The sequence below is a fragment of the Aptenodytes forsteri genome, unplaced genomic scaffold (assembly GCF_000699145.1).
Source record: "Aptenodytes forsteri isolate BGI_AS27 unplaced genomic scaffold, ASM69914v1 Scaffold249, whole genome shotgun sequence".
Taxonomy (NCBI): Eukaryota; Metazoa; Chordata; class Aves; order Sphenisciformes; family Spheniscidae; genus Aptenodytes; species Aptenodytes forsteri.
This window is the reverse complement of record NW_008796188.1, coordinates 2803154-2820647: the sequence shown is the minus strand read 5'-3', so window position 1 is coordinate 2820647 and position 17494 is coordinate 2803154. Positions and strand designations below refer to the sequence as shown.

Sequence of the window (17494 nt, the reverse complement as noted above, 5' to 3'; positions counted from 1 at the left end):
GGGCTCCCAGATGTGCTGTACTGCCCCCGCCTCTCCAGCAGAAACGCACAGCCTTTAGGAAACTACAGGAAGAAACTTTATCAACATGACAAATTCTCAGACGTAAATGCTTCCTCCTAAAAAACAGTGGTTAATTTAATATGACTGCAGAAGGGCGGGGGAGGGAATAATCCCATGTTACCTCAGCCTAAATCCTTGGGATGGGCTCCAGTCCTTCCCTAAGTAAAAAACAGGCAATTGTGGGTTAAAATCAGTTATCCTAAATGGCAAAGTCAACTCTAGAAAACAAAAGCCACCAGCCAGGTGCTCCTGCCAGGCAGCAGTGTCCCCGCTTCAGAGGCAAAAGAGCCAACGGGACAGAAAGGCGACTCGCTCCCGCTGGCCCAGTGGGCTGCCAAGGGGCAGGGCAGGCGCTGCTGTCCTCGGCAGGGCACCCACGGAGCCTGGCTTCAGCTATTTCAGAAAGGGGTGTGTGCTCTCATTTTATTATTATAAGCAATATAAATACAGCCCTGCCAATGAACACGGCAACACCTCGGTCGATGCCTTTCCATCGGTACGACCCGTGCTAGATTGGTTCAGTTGTCTCAGCAGTCGTGGTGCTGTAGAAGCTGTACAAGCTCCATATAGATAAGCCCTCCCTAACGCAGCCTCCACCTATGACACATGCTTAAACCAAGCCTATGTATAAAAATCAAGTCAAAGCTGTGCACAGAGAACTTCTGGGTGAACATGCACAGGGATCTTTCCACTTCCAAGGAACGGCACACCCGTGCCCTCCCCTCCCACGAGCAGGTTTTACATATTGCCTTAGAGGAAATTCAGGCCCATTGGAGTTCCCTGCTGCTGGCTGGTTTTGTACCAGCAAGTCGTATGAGACACACGTTCATTTTGCTTCTTCTGGACCTCAGAGAAGCCGCATTGCCTCCCTCCACCACGCAACCGGTGGTAAGAAGCCCTTGCCGGCTGTCAGTCCGTCTTGCTTTCTGCTGAGTCCAGGCAGCTGAATGCCAACGGGGCAGACAGAGACGGCACCAACAAACTGGGGGAATTAGAGATTAGCAGAATTTTTTTTCCACCGGGAGACTGCCCTACTAAAGACCCAGCTGCAAAGTGAACAGAGCAGATCCACCAGCTGCTGCTAAACCGTCCTGATAATGACACAGAGCAGTACAGAAAAACGAAGTTAAAAGATTCCCGATTGGAAAGTTACAGGCTGGAGGGGAACTATGTATCAGAACCACTTCTAGGAGTCAGCAGTAATGAACAAGAAGCAGCTGCCGGGGTCTGGAGCAAGATTGTTTCTGCCACCCAGGGCACTTCAGCAAACCCGAATCATCTTGATGTTAAATGAGGAATAACAGGAAGAAGAAGAGACAATGCCAGAAAGAGAGAGAAATGTGACACAGAAACACTGAAAAACTTCTCACGCAGCCAAGCAGCCTGTATGGTGAAATAGCAACGGAATATTCACCGTGAACCAGAAAGAGCTTTCGGCAATGAACATGAGCCCATGGTGAGCTGCACGGTGCTGCCGGCTCTGCTGCACCACAGCCGCCCTGCCTGCGTGCTGGGCAGAGGGCAGGGGAGCCAGCACACCCCGGGGCATGCAGTGGATCTTAAAGTCCTTGGCTGTGACACCGCCGGCCTCTCCCTTCCAGCGCAGATCAGATTAATGCTGCAACACAAGGCAATAAGCTGCAGATTTCCAGGCACTTTCCATATGGTTCCCCTCCTCCACTATTTACTGGCATATACCCAGGGGCTTTTCTGTCCCCTGAAATGCAGTCACCTACCAACGCAGAGGCCGCTCTATATTTACTCTCCTCCTTCCTACGCAGCTTTCGATGGAAGAAATCACCAAAGATCACCAGGTCTGGTTCAAAGCCCCAGATTTCGAGGCCTTCTCCCAAAAGACACACAACCTCAGCCTCTCTCACCTGCCAGAGGCAAGCTGGAAAGGCATTAGCTGATTTCACGTAGGAGGTTCACCATAGCGTTAGGACAGACCCCAAGAAGTACAGTATAGGACACGTCCTGAAAAGACAATTAAGTATCTGACCACCAAATGAGGCTTCAGTACTGGGAATCAGGAGATGCTTGCCAGATGACCCACAACTGGGGCTCCACTTTGACAATCCTGAATGTGCCATACTGTGGGGAGACGGATTTTGTCTCTAACACCCAGCCGAGACACAACTGGGTCAACGTTTCACTATCTGAGGGAGAAGGAAGGGAGTGGAGATTGTAAAACAATGTCCCATGGAGCTTCCTCTGCAAGACTGTCTGCACAGAGCTGGTTCTTCATGGAGGTCTCCATCCTGATCCATTCTTGTGCTATATGGCCAAATTCTCCTTTTCTTGGGTTGCCCAATCCCACCCCCTGCGTTGACTTGCTAAAGTCCCACCCCAGCACATCACATCCTTTCCCACCAAAGGCATGGCCCACACTGAAAACCTGGGATGGTTCCGGAGCCCCTGTCCGCATTCATCCTTTATGGGTCTACCAGGCTTTGGATCTGTCGGGGGGGTTGTCAAAAAAGCAGGCTGGGTGCTACTGGTTTGCCATGAACTGCTCCTAACATCCCAGCTGGCTGACTCTGGGTTGATAACAACCTGCTTTTGGCCTCGTATGGCCCTTCACACACTTGTCCTCTCCCCGAGGAACCAAGAATACACACACGTGCAAGATCTCATCATCAGTTACACACATCTCAGACTGCACCAGCCAATTTGCAACTGCAGGAAGCCACAGTCCCATCCTGAATTTTGATTCTGCTCCAAAATTTCTGCACGAGCTGCCTTCCTCTTCCCAGCTCCGTACTCAACTCCGCATCCCGCCACTGCCAAAATGCTCAGAGGTGCACTCCGTGCCTTCCTGAGAGCTGCCCAAGTACCAGCACTCGATGCAATTCGCTGTTCTTAGCTAGAAGAGGGATCTTGCTGCCAGCTACAGCAAACAAAAACGGGACACACCAGAGCTAAGTTCCTATTTCCAACTGGGATCTTCAGCAGGGACAAAACCTGCCAACAGATCACAAAAGCAGTTCCAAATATGACAGGTTATGACATTCAGCTGTCAGCTCTACTAGGGCAAATCATCCGCGTTAATTCTGCATGCCTTCCTTGCGTTACCTACCACAAGGCAGCAGCCCCAGGGCAAAGTTTAGTAGTGCAAATGCAATGCAATGCTTCATGTCCATACCGGTGCAATGCCTACTTCTGAACAATAGTGAAATGCCAAGAGACATCTCATGGTTCAATCAACTCCTGTTGATTCACCGGAAACTGAAACACATTAGCATTAAAATCAGGTTCAAAGGAGTTTCCCATCCCCTTTCTCTGCTCATCTTTTGAGGGGCTCAAGTGCCAGTACTGAAAATAAAGTAAAATACTGGGACACTTGGCTGTTAGAGTCCATGCTGGGGACAGCATTACCATTGCTTACGCACCCTGGAAACCCAGGACATGCCTGAGTAAAAAAGCCATGTGCTCTGCTCACATATACAATTCTGACAACAAAAATCTAAGCGTCATCCCCCAAACACTACACAAATGCAACTTTTTCAATTGCTCTTACGATCTTTAATTGTGCCTCACTAAAGAAGAAAGAGATTTGCACCCAATTCAGCTGCTATTTTCCAGTTTGCTCCTGTCCCCATATATTCTTCAAGTTCATTCCTCAGACCACCAAGCTTTTACACCTTTTTTTTTTTTTTTTTTAGACCAGTGCAAAACCTGATCTATGGGTGGAGCGAGAGTTAAACTCTGCCAAATACACTTGCATGACAACTCCAAGGGAGGAAGAGAAAACCCCACAAGCGCTCAAGGACAATCTCATTAGCTGATCATAACATTTCTGCCTGCGAAGAAGCCAAAGTGAACAATTTGTTCAGCTGAACACCCGCCCCCACCCCGTGGACAGAAACATCAGCTTCTGAAGGGCTCTTCTATTCACAGCATGTGCTCAGCACTAATCTAAATCTAGTTCAAACCTCAACTCGGTTCATTCATTCCCGTACTCAGAAAAACCAAAGACCTCTAGAGGCTGGGAGTAAAGAGTTATTTCTACTGTTCCTCACTGAAAAACCCCCACTGCTCGGGGGAAATTTGTGAGCACAAATCCTAAGGCATTTTGCTGCTGAGCAGCGCTAAGCAAGGACGCCAGGCTTCTGCCCAAGAGAGAGGGGAGCACTGGCCAGCCGCCAGCAACCCAGGGGCCAGGCATAATTTGCATTCAAATAAAGCAGATCGCAACTGCCCTCCTTTTTGATGATGAGGAACCATCCAAACCACTCCACCGGCCACAGCATGCAATGCTTTGTCTACAGAGCAACCATCACTGGGATCAGGATATGAAAGGTTTGTTTTGGCATCTCTAGTTCATTTCTATTAAAAAAGGAAAAAAAAAGAAGAAAAAAAATTGGCCCAGGCCAGCCATTAAAAGATGCCTGAACTCCTGCGTAGAAATTATGGCAGGACGAGCCCGCCCAGCCTGTGGCAACTGCGCACAGCAGAATCCAAATTTCTAATACGCCAGTTGCAGAAACTGTGCCTAGCCCATGGCTCAACACCAGTATGGAGCCGTGGGTCCCAGCAGCCCCTCAGCCCGAGGTGATGCTCCATATTGGGAGTTGATTTCTTGTGTTCTCCCCTCTCACTGCTGCAGCCAAAGCCTTTGCCCCAGGCCACTCTCTCATGGCAGTTTCTCTCCCCAAAACATCCCCAAATCCCTTCCTAGTGGAAGGTAAGTGCAGCCCAAGGATCCAAGAAAACCCTTGGACGGGTACAAAACTCAATCCACAAACAGACCTACAGATGGGGAAACAAAAGAGGGAAATTAAAAATACCAAAGTGAAACAACTGTGAAGGCGGGGGGGGGGGGGGGGAGGAGGCACCCACCCCCCAACCTGCTCATTGCACAGAAAAAACCAAAGCTACCAAACCACCTTCACAGCCCTTCCTGCCTACTAACAGATTTTACTGTGATTCAGGACAATTTTAACTACTCTAGAAGCTGCCTAACAAAAATATACTTGAATCCACTCTTTGAGAAAGAAGTTTTCCCCTGAAATAAAATGGTTTTTTAGGCATTATTTAGGTTGTTGAACATCATCACCACCATCTACATACCTCAGCATCAGGCTTATCTTAACAAGATTTATACTTCTGAAGTGCAAATGGTTTCAGAAAGTGTCCTCAAGAAAAGGAATTAAAAAACAAGCCACCCTACTAAACTATCCTTCTTCCCTTAAATGCAATACTTTGAAGAAGAATATATGCCATGTAAGAGGAATCCCAGCAAGCAGGCAGGGAACAAGCCAGCAAATTCTACAGAGATACACACACAGCAAACAAACTGTACTCCATTTCTCATCGGGAAACTGAAAATCATCATTTTATTTACCTCCTGTTTTTACCTCAGAGCAACACTGCTGGCTGGTGAAACACCACCCGCATCACCTGCGGAAACTTGTCACTTCAGTTCTCGCACACCCCTGTGTCATGTTCAGGGTCTGGCTGTGCTGCAGAAATGGAGCCGAAACCAGAGCAGTTCAAGAACACTGTCATCTGAAGGTGAAACGCCATGCCGCCTCAGGCATCATAAAAGGCACATCGGCTCGTGCGCTGACGATACAACATTTCATCCCGATGCGTAACAACTTGGAGCCCACCACCTCCCAGGTTTGGATCCTGCTGTGGTGAGCCGGCAGCACGGTGGTGCGCAGCAGCGGTGACTCACGACGTGTCGGTGATGCTGAGTCACTCGCCTTGTCTGTGCTGGCCCTTTCTCAGTCCCGTCCACAATCCCAATGGAAACCCGTGAACCTCGAGAGGAACACGCGTCAGCTTTCACCAAAGCCTGGAAGTGGGAGAATGGTCTCTCAAAAAGGTTGAGTGGATCCCTTAATAGGTTTTGGTTTTAAGAACTGGAAGGATGCAATAAACGTCTTCTGTTTGGACGGTGACCCTAAAATACTCATTGAGGTCATCAGCAAAAGGATCCGTGGGATTTCAGACACCAGCTCCCAAGCAGGGTCTGCACCTGATGTCAATACGTGTTGTCCACACAACAGCAGCTCCGCTGCGCTTCCCTCCGTTCTGCCCATCTCACCTACGGCCAAGCCAACAGGAACCAAACCATGGCCGGGCTCAACTCTGTGCCAGCAGGTATCAGAACGAGTCCCAGGGAATGAATTCCAAGGGACAGAAATACACTCCTGTCCCCTGTGCCAACCTGACAGCGTGACTTATGTACTTGCAACACGGTGACACAAAGAGGACACCTTCCAAACAAGGACACGGGAGCCGGTCACTAAGACAACAGGCAGAGAGCGGTAAGCAATAAGGGGTGATGTATTTAACGCTTTCCCGGCAGAGCTTCCCATCTCCACTCGGTCCTGCCCAGCAGGGAAACCCTTGCACAGCAGACCCCGCAGCGGTTTGGACTGTGCCGCAGCTGCCTGGGACAGGCATTTAGGCACCTTCCTACTTTTTTTCCCAAACTTGCCTTCCTCTGCCTCAGTTGACCTGCAGCAAAAGCTGCAGTCGCTCCTCGTTCTTACCGGGCAAGGAAGTCAAGGCAGAGGCCACCAATGGCTCAGCGCTGATCTTCAGTAGGAGTCTCCTGTAGGCACTGCGTAGATGAAAAATGTGCACTCTCTACCTCGTCAACCTCCACTCAGCTTCCTCCCATTAATGGGTGAATCCGCAGGGATATGCAAGTGTGAGGGGGAACTACGTAGCCTAGAAACCACCACTTCAGCGCTGGAGAGCACTCCAAGCTTTTCTTGGCTTGGGTTTTTTTGCTTCATTATTGTTTTTCATAAGCTTTAAGGAAAAACATTGTGCCACCTTACTAGCGTTCCTCTTAGCGCCTCCATCTCATTCATTCCCAAAGACTACTGCGGGGAGGGCCTTCCCAAAGCGCTCAGCTCCCCAAGCCAACATGCATACACAGATGGAGCTCCAGCCCTCTGCTCCCAAAAAGCTCACTTCACCGGGTTCCCGTGAAGCTCTTGCTCTCTTTGCTGCCATATTGCTACCCCCCAGGCTAGCTTAACTTCTTCAGCTATCTCAAGGTGTCACCTGTTTAAAAGAAGAAAAAAAAAAGTCCTAATTTTCCATGAAACCCAGAAAGACCCCTAATCATAAGGGCTCTGTGACGTGGCGTACCCATTAACTATAAAGAGATTTCAACAAAATGACCATCATACCCTTATGATTTCACTTTCTGTTGAGTTGACGACCAAGGCATAAATTTGTCAGCACGTTGATCAGTCAGAAGCAAAATAGCACGGCCCCGCAGAAGGCTCTGCTCAGACTCAGAACTGGAGTTCAGATATTTTTTTTCCTCCTTAGTTTCCCGAATGCTTTTAAGATCTTTGCTGAAATTCTTCACGCTGGTTGCCAGGGCTAGGTTTGAACTTCTGCGATATTTCAAATCCAAGTGCCCCAGATCTTTACACTATGACATTTATGCAATGCCCCAAGCATTTATTCAGCTGACTGTCTGAAAAACAGCCATTCCAAGCTTTAGCTGCTCTTCAGCCCTTAGCAGCAACAATTGTTCTGTGACAATAGCCTAAAATTCTGATTTTATTCTTTCAGCTATGCCAATGCAAGTACTTTGGCCCATGCCTGAATCCTGTTTTGGCACCCACAAACTACGGAGCAAGGTGTGGGGAGAGAAGGGGAAGATAGGGGAGCAAGCTGGGGACAGGAGGTAGGAATCAGAAGAGCGTGGACACGAAGAACTGGCTGTTACGCCAGCAAAACCGACTCTCCAGATGCACAGCAGAGCAGCCAGATGAAAAATACCATGTTTATAAGAGAATTTATTGGACCACTTTTTCAATATAGTTCTCCACATGCTCACAAGCAACGATGCAGGCACAGCAGCCAGCAGAACAGCTAATACTGCCAATGCGTAGAATTTGCCTGATCATCATCGTACCGGAAAATGCAAGGTAGTTTGTTACCCCCTGCAGCTAAATCCAGGAACAAGAAGGTAAGACTATACCATGCACGAAAGGTGTTTACAACTGAACAACAAAGTTTGCTCCAACTTCAATGCACTTTCAGTTCATTGGGAATTTTTCCCTTAAAGCTCCGATTAATATGCCATTCTCAACAATATGAACTAAGTACCAAGATGCCCACCTTTCCCCCCAAAATGCCTAAAACAGGATTGCTCAAGCTCACAACCAACTTCTTCCAGGGGCATATCCTCCTTTTTGGCGAGTGAGGCCCTTCAGCAATATTACAATTTTGCTTACAACAGCTTCCTAACAGGTCTGGGTTGCACGGGACAGTACAATCATTACCTTTTTTAGACCCGTATTTTTCATTAGAAGTTATACTTCTTCCATTAGAAAGCAGAAAGTAGCAGAAGCACTAAGCCAATGGAAATTTTGCTCTTCATTTTTTTCTCCTCTTCACATTAAAGGTGGGATTTCATTAAGAGATTTACAACCTTCCTCTGGCAAACTCAGTAGCTAGGGACCAGTGACTCCTGTTCACTAAGAAGAGGATACAGTACATGATAACAGAGGCTGGTTTTACCATCTTCACTAATGCATCATGAGCACAAGCAGCAACAGCTACAACAAGCCATTTTCTTGATTTTTTTTTTAAAATTAGAGGTCCTGAAATACTTGATGAATTGCACACATTGCAACTCCATCCAGAACTCTGCTTGCTGCCAAAGCACCGGAGAAGCACACGCAGGCAGATATACTGGCAAAGACCACAAGCCAAGCATCCCCCAACACATCCCCGTAGCAAAACCAGCATCCTCTCTAGGAAACACTATAAAATAAATAAAAGCTGCTGGGACATCCTCAGTCAAAAAACACCTCATGGGCCGGGACAGCTCGGACATGCTGCTGTTGACTTGCAGCAGCAGTCGGCATTTTCCAAGAAGGTATGCTTGAGCAAACAAGCCACTTCCCAGCTTCTGGTCTTCCCAGCTTCTGGTCTCCTTCAACCAGCGACAAGATACCACCTCACACTTGGCAGCACAGGACGACGTGACTTTTTGGATTGCAGTAAACCAAGCTTCCCTGAAATTAATGCAGTTAAAACATCAAAGAAGAGAAGGAAGGGGGTGTTCAGTGTCTTAAATTCTTCAAACAAAAGTTAAGTGCACAACAGAGAGGAGACAATTACAGCACAGAGTAAACTGTTTGAAAAGTTATTACACTTGTTCAACAGCAAAGCCTTTGTATGTGTGCAAATAGAGTAGTTTGGTGTCAAAGTGGGGGAGCGCTCACTATAGACCATTAGTGGCACAATCCCTGGGGAAACAAGAATAGAGACTATGCAAATCAGGATCTATTGTTAAAAGGGAAAATTTATTTCACATTCCTGAGCAGCAGTGTTCCTGGAGCATAACAATTGGTGAGGCCCTTCTGCTGAGTACTGCACATTTTTATGCTCCACAGTAAATCAATATTCCATAATACAGAAACTATGTTAAATTATTGACAGTGAGAGGACAGCAGCTGAGAGCTCCAGTTGGTGAACAGCATTAATACAACACCGTGTCAGAACAGGACTTATTTGGGACATGCTTTTCATTGTTCAGAAGAGTTTACCGAAGGCAGAATTTATGGAATTATTCTCCAGGACGTTAAAACCTTCCAGCTCACACCATAAAGAGAACAGCACCGGCAAAGGCAGTTTCCTGATCGTGCTGCCCTCAACTTGATCTAAACAAGTGCAGCTACAGTCATCTCAACATTGCAAAGCTTTCCACTCAGGCAGCACCAGCAAAACAATCTCACAATGAGATACCCAAGAAAAACTGTAGTTAATCTTGAAGTGGAGAACTCCTTGGATCCCCATGCCCCAGCTCTCCTTGCAAGAGGAGAAGACGACTACTCCTTCAGTATTTACCAAACTTCCCAGCAATGGAGCTGGTAAGGACTCACTATAGACTAACACGGGAGGCAGACATCTGCCCAAACGGTTTTCAACTAAGCAGCTTCCGATCCCCATCAATCCAAGCAGGATTGAAGTGAGCAGTCCAACAAATAAAACATGCTTTCATTTTCCTCTTGGTTTAGCTTGCAGGAGATACAAGAGTCTTCCTCTTCTCCCCCATCCACTGCACCTGGTAATTACCGACAGACAGAAGGAGTGAGTAGCACTGGATACTCCAATCTTTCCAGGAATAAAAATGCAGCTTCAGTCTCTTCACTTTTTATTATGCAGCCGTTAAGACCTGAGGTCAAAGGGTGTTTTGTCATGGATCATAGGGAGGGGGGTGTTTTTGTTTAACTCCACAGGTTTTGCAGCCCAAGATCAAAATGAAACTTCAGGATAAGTGATTACACTGAAGCAGGCTTCTTCTCTAGGCCTGGGAAATTTCTGCACTACTGAGATGACCTCACCCTCCTTATCTGCTCTTTAATGCCCTGGGAGGAAAAGGAGAGAGCTTTGCAAACACACGTCTCAAAATGCAGAATTCCAACATGAGTTTGTGTTCAGAAAAACAGCTCTGAGCATCACAAAATTAAGCTCCGCTCTGTACCTGAAGCACAAAGGCCCTAAACACTTTTCACAAAAGCCGCCTCTTAAAAAGTTTTTTTCCCGATCTTCCTCGCCGCTCATTAGAGCAAGCAGGTTTTTAAGCTCACACAGAGGTAGAAGTCAAGAAAAAACACATTTGTTTGGACCATGTGGTGACATTAGGACAACATAGGTAGAAGCCAAGAAGGATTTCCAGCCGAAGCAGAAGTTACCATCAATGCCAAATATGGCTGAAATGGGCTGGGGTGGGCAGGGAGTAAGGGCGAACTAATGGATTTTAGGGAACACTGAAACAGCAAACAGAGGCAGCATCGATGCATAACAGCATCAGTGGCACGAATTCAGCCATCAGGTACAGTCCCAAGGCTCCTCAAGTTCCCTGCCCTCCACGGGAGAAGCAAAAAGCAATCTGCTTCCCAACCCCATCCGGGAGAGCTGTGCTGCAGGAGGCAGAGGGAGCAATCTGCATGTGTGCAATCGCATCTCATGCCCACTCACTCATGGGCTTGCCCCGCTTTCCAAGCCTTCAATCTGAGTTGCTTCAGAGTTGTAGGAAAAATGAAAATACGTTTTTCTGGCTTGAAGCACAGGGAGGTCATCCCTGCTCAAAGTAATAGAAGCACCAGGCCTTTTAGGAAAGAGAACACCCACTGAATAAAGCTGCAGGTATTCCCTCTGTAGTTGCAGTGCTCTGCTCCTCCGCAGCTCACCGCGCAGAGGAGCTTGCGGTAATACATGTACCTACACAGGCATGCCCTAATGCGGTCCCCCAGCAGACAAAGATCGCCTCTTTAGTCTAAAATAGAGCGAGGATAAAGCTACACATCAATATTAAATCTGAAGGTCATTTAGTCAAGGGAAGGGGCAGACATGCTATTTCTGGCATCGATCCAAGAGAAGTTTCCTCTCTCAGCCCAAAGAGCCCTTCCAGTTAACACAGAAATAATACATTTCTGGCCTCCAAGCCCTTTATCTAAGAAATGGGATAAAATAATCCTGCCTAAAGGAGTACTACACAGTACAGGAGCGTGAAAAATTCCAGAGAGAAATGGAAAGAGGAGAGAGGGAGAATGACAGGAGACTAACGTAAATCATGCTACATTCAGTTTTGCCTAGAGCCATGGGGAAACACGGCACAAAGTGGCCACGGAGCATTGGGGTGGCATGGGCAGGGAGAAGGGCGTCTGATTCTGGCTACGTAACTGTGAGCAAGCAGCACTAGAGACAGAAGATCAGAAGGCGTAAGTTAAGGAATTAGCAATTTTGTTCCACAGCAGAGGATGCAGAAAGGTTTCATGGCTCTGAATCAAATCCAAGATCAGGATCCCAGTAAGGACGCAGGGGGAGCTGCTGGGTTTTGGGTGGATAAACTGGGGGCACGAGCAGGAAGGAGCTTTGCGCAGAGCTGTCCTGGAGGGGTGGCTGAGGATGGCCAAAATGCAGCATACTCGGAGGCTGTGAAAAATCCAGTTTTATTTCCATTAGGAGAAGAAAGGCACAATCTGCATTGTTCGGCCACGTGAAACCCCTTTTATAACAGATGCTCCAGCATACAAAGGACTGAAGAAACACAGGATTCAAACATCAAATGGGAGACACAAAAGAGCATCTCTGCTTTCCAAGGAAGGACCGAGGTCTGACCAGGTCAAAGAACCTTCCAGAAGAGCAACTCTGGCCACTAATATATGTCACTAACGAAGGGTTTTCAGGGAACTTCTCATCTCATCTGCATGCAACAAACCGACACGTCATGTCACTTCCCTCCGCTAGCACTTGCCACAGTTTTCGCACCAGCGGACGTCTGTCAACACCCGTGAATTTCTTGAGCATTCCCGGCTCCTTTATCAAATTTTCCATCAAAAAGCTCATTTAATGAATCTGCAAGTCCCTCTGCATGGTCTCAGAGAGCACAGTTCAAGAACCACGATTTCAGCCCCCACTATCTTCTGAACGTGTTTGCCAGCAGCACTTAAAAACCAGCAGTTTCTGTGACAACAAATTGCTGATTTTAACTAGTACAAAAGTCTGCCTCAAGCCAGACCAAAGCCAGGCAGCGCCTTGTAGCTGTTTTGTGCATCACACACCAGCACGACGCAGCACCATACCACGGGAAGCGTCACTGCTGAGCTGTGATCTGTCTTTTCTGTTCAAGTAACTATAAAACAGATTCATCACCAGCTTCACTGGGAGCTGGCGAGTTCAGGAGAGTGGGTCATACTGGCGGTACATGCACCTAACCACTAACATATGCAGTCTGTGCTGGAGAAACTTAATTTTGGCTCACAAAGCTGTTTAGTACAGCAGAGACAGCAGCAAGAAAGGGGTATTTGACTGAACGCAGACCCGAGCGCAGGATCAGACCTGCCTCCGTGACTCCCTTGCCCTGCTGCAGAGGTGGTGAGGGCTGTCCTGCACACCCCCAGCGAGCGGCACGGCACGGCACGGCAGAGAGAAGAGGTGGCACACACTTCAGCTGAAAAACAAAATCTGGATGATCTGCTAGGAAATGATCGAGACAAAAAGGACCGAACGCTCCACTTGGCAAGCTATCTGAAGGCTGCGAACTGAGTCATGTCGGTCAACATCCTCTCCTCCACTCTGGCTGCATGTACTGCCCTTTGGTACAAGGACAAAACGTGCTCGGCACAAGCGGTTGGGAGCGAAAAAGGGGAAAAGGCTTGTTGCCGGAGCTCCACCTGTCTCCTGGACAGAGGACTTCAGTCTCCATGCTGTCAAGCCTCCATCCTTCAACAAAACTCAATGCACTGTAAAACAAGGACCTCCCCCCAAACATAGTTTTATCCACAGGAGGCCTCTGCTACTCGCTGTGGGCTGACAAAGGCCTTAATGTTTAAACTTACAGATACCCCATTTATTTTCCTGAAAAGAGTATGGGGTAATTCAAACCCTGAGAGAGCATGCATGCCTTAGAGGGGGAAGGAAGCGGGATCTGAATACGTCCGCAGAGCTCTTTTCTGCAGGGCTCAGAGCTAGCGATGCTACAAATGCTGGAATGCAAATCGCTATTTGCTGAATGAAGCCCCCGAATTGCCGTGAGAGCCTGCAGAGGGAGAAACCTGCCGCCGCTCCGTGGTGCCCCGTTCTCAAGGGCTCCTCAGTGTTGCATGTGCCGGCGACGGCAGCTCGCTGGCCGAGCGCCCGCGGCGGCTGCGTGTGGTTCTAGCAGCAGCTACGAGCGCCGTGTCCACCCCGGTGAAAGGAGCAGTCAGGACGTGCCAAATCCACGTGGCCACGCTGGGCCAGTTCGCATGTATGTGGCTGGGCAGATCGGCAACAAAGCGAGTAAGCGGGTTGCTCTTTAACCAGGTTGCTATTCAGATGGCCGTGATATTAGCTTCAAGAGTAACATCCAGCTAAAAGCCACATGAGAATGGAGAATGAACAGCTTACACAAGGTCATTATTTTGCTTGATCAGCCCAGAATTGCACCAGATTTCAGATGTAAGTTTTCCTTTAGATAAAGGGAAAAGCTTGTGGGCACCCCCTTGCTCACATCAGATGTGAAGGGTAACGAAGCAAGTTCTCAAACCCAAAGATTCTCATGAAAACAATAAATTCTTAACCACGGGGCTTCTGCAATCATTGTTTATAGCATGTTTCCATCTTCAACACAGAAGCCACCATTATGCAAAGGTGAGAAAAAAACTAGCTACACGAGTTTCTTCAAGTGTCACCAAGGCGTGAGTGGACATCAGTACAGGCTCAAGCAGATGTGACACTTAAGTGCTGCCTGTTCTCTCCCCAGACCTGCCTCTCTCATGTTCAGAAAATCCACTTAGTTTCAGTCCAGTACTTCAGACGAAGGAATTCCATGATACGAGCTTCAGTTCAACAACTAAAATATAAATTCCCCCCCACCCTTCTGTGCAGACCATATACAGGTTGCATAGCCAGAGCAAAACAGACCACCAGCACGTCCCAAACTCCACACAAAACAGAATACTCCTACATTTCTCCTAGCCTCGTTGCAGCTTTTCATGACAACACTACCAAAAAAAAAAAAAAACCAACAACAAACCAAACCCCACAGAGGTTTTAGCTTAGTATATAACAAAAGTTTCATATGAAAACACAGCTTTTATTTCAAGTACATACACGTGCATACAAACCTTTAACTCGCTTCCACTCCGGAGTGCTCAGAAGGGCACAGAAATGAATGATGTGATTTCCGAGTGCTTCGAACACTAGCTTAAAAGTTAACTGGTTGGAGAACCAACTCCTGGGTTTTCTCTCCAGTTCTTCCGGTGAAGAAAGAAAAATCTACATCTGGTGAAGAAAGAAAATCTACATCCCAGCATGTCCCACTAAATGCCATATATATTTTTGCTACCATCTCCCTCACAACTCTTGCTGTGCTGGGCAAGACTCTGCTTTACCCTAGAAACCCAGACCGCGTGCAATTTTGATCCAAACTCCTCAGACGTCACTCCCTCAATTCATGACCTGTTTACATCTCTAAAAAATACTTCTTGTCTGTTACCAAATGGTTATTAGGTCTCTAGTCATGCTTTGCGCAGGGGAGACAGGCTTCAGGTGAGAAACTCTGGATAATGCAAAGTCTCCAAATACATAAAGTCACAAGTGTGCAGCCACATTTCTTCTACAGAGCCAAAAGGCATCAGCTCACGAGATTTATAGAAAACATGAACTATCACTGAGAGCAGAGATATGGAATTAACTCCAGGTAGGCTCCAAGGAGGAAATCCACGTGTGACCAGGAAGAAAAACGAAGAACAGACAAAAAAATAAGAAGGGCAAGAAGCTGACAGCAGTGTATATGGTTGTATATCCATGGTGAACTATGTGGGACTCTAATACTTGAACTTATTTACTGTATCACACAGGAAAATCTTCCCTTAGCGAGTAGGACGCTGCAGATATACCACTACAGAATCCTGACCGACAGCCGACATCGGTCTCCTGCAACGTGGCAGAGCGGTGGCGGGGAGGAAGAAGGTCTCACGGTTTAAGAGGCTCAAAGCTGGGACTCCAGTCCTGAATCTGCTAATTCTCTGCTCCATCACAGATTTGCCTTTTGATCCTGGACGCGTTACTTGACATCTTTTTCTCATCTATAACATGGCCAGAGGAGTTCTGGCTCACCTTCAAGAGTAGCTGTTATCTATGGTGTATTTATTGTCCCAGGCAGAAGACTGCTTTAGACTGGAATGGGTTTAATATCACAGAAGAAACTCCACTGTAACCATCAATTTACTAACTTCTTTCTTTTAATTAATTAAACACATGCCAAAAAAGTTCCCTCTGATCAAGACAGCACACCCTCCCAAGCACAGTGGAGGTCGGCGAGAAAAAGCAGAACAAAGGGAGGTTTTTCACCTTGTGTCATCGCTAATCATACGGCCGCCCTCTCCAACTGCAAAGGCTGGAGCTTACAGGCAAGCATGCCTCTTCTGGAGCAAAATACATATCTTGTATATACACACACAAGTTTAGAAGTGATTATATGGACTTCATTTCATTTTTTGAAATTAAAGAAAAAGGGAGGGGGTCAGCAGCAGGTTAACAATCCACTCCTTGTAGTAACTCGTAGGCGAGAGCTATTGTTTGGGCTTTTTATTAGTTCAGCTACATGAGGCATCTTCTATGCAAATCTGGGGAGCAAGAATGTGCAGCCGTTCATATGTCACGACTGGTTACATGCTCCAGGACGCTTTCTCGTTCCCTCCCTGCAGCTCAGGTTCTTCCAAGAGACACTTTCGCTATTTCATAAAGCTGGGGAAAAGACACGCTTTGTTCAGCAGTTCTTTTTGTCCCCTTGTGCTCCATTTTCTTGCCTCAATGTCTCGGGGGGGGACACACACAAACAAAAAACCAAAAAGCTGTAACTATTCCTCCCCTTTAGTAATCTTGAATATGTTTATTAGCATGCCTGATCTACAAAAGAAAACATACAATCTGATCTACAGCAGCCTACATCAAGGGATTTTTGCCCCCCCCTTTTTTTTTAAATCCACCCTTCCCCCAAAGCTCCGATTTCACAGCGACCTTGCCAGCTTGTGCATCGGAGACCGGCCAATAATTAGTTTCAAAGGAAGTGGCAAAATTTCCTAGATACATTTGCCGAGAAAGCCCCTACGCGGCGGGGGCACGGAAGTCCAGTAAGTTTTCAAAATCCTGCCATCCCTTCACAACCACCTCTGCCTATGTAACATCCAATTATGGGAAAAGTAAATGAAACAACACATTATTTGGAAGCAAACGCACATAAATGTGTGAACGGAGATCCTTAACCTCAGATCCATCACAGGCAAGACCGATCTCTTCCCCACCGTGCAGGCAGGAAATTGAAAGGGAGCCGCCTTATCAGCACTGCTCTGTGTCCTCCTCCCTCTCCCTCTGTTTTTTCCTTTGCTATCTTGAGCAGAAAAGCATGGACAATATAACACCCTTTCCAGAACAAATCCATACTCCCTATGGGTACGGCACCATCCAACCCCGATTATATTAAGTTTTTTTCAACTATTTATACAAGGCATGAAAATATCCCAAACTCAAAAGCACTCCCTCCCTGCTAGGTGAGTTGCTACGTGGGACCTGAGGTCCTGCACTGGAGCAGACCAAGCTCCCTACTTTACCATGAACACTTACGGGGAGATTTGGGGGACTGTTGGCACTTTACTGTTTTTTCTGGAATATAGAATCATATAAATCATAGAATAGTTTGGGTTGGAAGGGACCTCTAAAGGTCATCTAGTCCACCCCCCCTGCCGCGGGCAGGGACATCTTCAACTAGATCAGGTTGCTCAGAGCCCCGTCCAGCCTGACCTTGAATGTTTCCAGGGATGGGGCATCCACCACCTCTCTGGGCAACCTGGGCCAGTGATTCACCACCCTCAGCGTAAAAAATTTCTTCCTTGTATCTGGTCTAAATCTACTCCCCTTTAGTTTAAAGCCATTCCCCCTTGTCCTGTCGCAA

The 17494-nt window shown here is 47.3% G+C and overlaps 1 protein-coding gene across 3 annotated transcripts in view; it reads right to left on the bottom strand.

The window, feature by feature from the left end:
- Positions 1-17494, bottom strand: part of KANSL1 (KAT8 regulatory NSL complex subunit 1) — an 83149-nt gene that overhangs the window by 35124 nt on the left and 30531 nt on the right. The window lies entirely within an intron of this gene.